General features: G+C 42.1%; 1 non-coding gene across 1 annotated transcript; it reads right to left on the reverse strand.

Moving 5' to 3' along the window:
• Positions 1-295: 295 nt before the first annotated feature.
• LOC112731816 (small nucleolar RNA R71) lies at positions 296-403 on the reverse strand. The gene has a single exon (XR_003167573.1). It is a non-coding gene; the product is annotated as a small nucleolar RNA R71 (small nucleolar RNA).
• Positions 404-2,537: the final 2,134 nt, after the last annotated feature.

Genomic DNA, 2,537 nt, shown 5'->3' on the forward strand with positions numbered 1-2,537 from the left:
AGCAAACAATTTTGAGCTGAAACCTTAATTAGTTTCTCTGATGCAACAAAACTGCAAGTTTCATGGCCTTCCATCTGAAGATCCCTTTCAGTTCTTAACTGAATTCTTGCAGATCTGTGATACTGTTAAGACTAATGGAGAAGATCCTGAAGTTTACAGGCTCATGCTTTTCCCTTTTGCTGTAAGAGACAGAGCTAGAATATGGTTGGATTCTCAACCTAAGGATAGCCTGAACTCTTGGGATAAGCTGGTCAAAGCTTTCTTAGCCAAGTTCTTTCCTCCTCAAAAGCTGAGTAAGCTTAGAGTGGATGTTCAAACCTTCAGACAGAAAGAAGGTGAATCCCTCTATGAAGCTTGGGAGAGATACAAGGAACTGACCAAAAAGTGTCCTTCTGACATGCTTTCAGAATGGACCATCTTGGATATATTCTATGATGGTCTGTCTGATTTAGCTAAGATGTCATTGGATACTTCTGCAGGTGGATCCATTCACCTAAAGAAAATGCCTGCAGAAGCTCAAGAACTCATTGATATGGTTGCTAACAACCAGTTCATGTACACCTCTGAGAGGAATCCTGTGAGTAATGGGACGCCTCAGAAGAAGGGAGTTCTTGAAATTGATACTCTGAATGCCAATATTGGCCCAGAATAAAATATTGACTCAGCAAGTCAATATGATTTCTCAGAGTCTGAATGGAATGCAAGCTGCATCCAACAGTACTCAAGAGGCATCTTCTGAAGAAGAAGCTTATGATCCTGAAAACCCTGCAATAGCAGAGGTAAATTATATGGGTGAACCTTATGGAAACACCTATAACCCCTCATGGAGAAATCACCCAAATCTCTCATGGAAGGATCAACAAAAGCCTCAACAAGGCTTTAATAATGGTGGAAGAAACAGGTTTAGCAATAGCAAGCCTTTTCCATCATCCACTCAGCAACAGACAGAGAATTCTGAGCAGAATCTATCTAGCTTAGCAAATTTAGTCTCTGATCTATCTAAGGCCACTGTGAGTTTCATGAATGAAACAAGGTCCTCCATTAGAAATTTGGAAGCACAAGTGGGCCAGCTGAGTAAAAGGATCACTGAAATCCCTCATAGTACTCTCCCAAGTAATACAGAAGAAAATTCAAAAGGAGAGTGCAAGGCCATTGATATAACCATCATGGCCGAATCCAAGGAAGAAGGGAAGGATGTGAATCCCAAGGAGGAAGACCCCCTGGGACGTCCAGTGATCAACAAGGAGTTTCCCTTTGAGGAACCAAAGGACTCTGAGGCTCATCTAGAGACCATAGAGATTCCATTGAACCTCCTTATGCCATTCATGAGTTCTGATGAATATTCTTCTTCTGAAGAGAATGAGGATGTCACTGAAGAACAAGTTGCCAAGTTCCTTGGTGCAATCATGAAGCTGAATGCCAATTTATTTGGTAATGAGACTTGGGGAGATGAACCTCCCCTGTTCACCAATGAACTAAACGCATTGGATCAACTGAGATTGCCTCAGAAGAAACAGGATCCTGGAAAGTTCCTAATACCTTGTACCATAGGCACCATGACCTTTGAGAAGGCTCTATGTGACCTTGGGTCAGGGATAAACCTCATGCCACTCTCTGTAATAGAGAAACTGGGAATCTTTGAGGTACAAGCTGCTAAAATCTCATTAGAGATGGCAGACAATTCCAGAAAACAGGCTTATGGACAAGTAGAGGATATGTTTGTAAAGGTTGAAGGCCTTTACATCCCTGCTGATTTCATAATCCTAGATACTGGGAAGGATGAGGATGAATCCATCATCCTTGGAAGACCCTTCCTAGCCACAGCAAGAGCTGTGATTGATGTTAACAGAGGTGAACTAGTCCTTCAGTTGAATGAGGACTCCCTTAAGTTTACAACTCAAGGTTATCCTTCTGTAAACATGGAAAAGAGGCGCAGTAAGCTTCTCCCACTGTAGAGTCAACCAGAGCCCCCACAGTCAAACTTTAAGTTTGGTGTTGGGAGGCCACAACCAAACTCTAAGTTTGGTGTTGAACTCCCATATCCAAACTCTAAGTTTGGTGTTGGGAAGTCTCAACAATGCTCTGAACATCTGTGAGGCTCCATGAGAGCCCACTGTCAAGCTATTGACATTAAAGAAACGCTTGTTGGGAGGCAACCCAATGTTTATTTAATTATATTTTTTATTAGTTATATGTCTTCATAGGTTCATGATCATGTGGAGTCACAAAATAAATAGAAAAATTAAAAACAGAATCAAAAATAGCAGAAGAAAAATCACACCCTAGAGGAAGGACTTAATGGCGTTTAAACGCCAATAAAGAGCATCTGGCTGGCGTTCAACGCCAGAACAGAGCATGGATCTGGCGCTGAACGCCAGAAACAAGCATAGAACTGGCGTTCAACGCCAGAAACATGCTGCATCTGGGCGTTCAACGCCCAGAACAAGCATCAGTTCGGCGTTTAAACGCCAGAATTGCATGCAAAGGCATTTTACATGCCTAATTGGTGCAGAAATGTAAATCCTTGACACCTCAAG

Source organism: Arachis hypogaea, chromosome 12, assembly GCF_003086295.3.
Source record: "Arachis hypogaea cultivar Tifrunner chromosome 12, arahy.Tifrunner.gnm2.J5K5, whole genome shotgun sequence".
Taxonomy (NCBI): domain Eukaryota; kingdom Viridiplantae; phylum Streptophyta; class Magnoliopsida; order Fabales; family Fabaceae; genus Arachis; species Arachis hypogaea.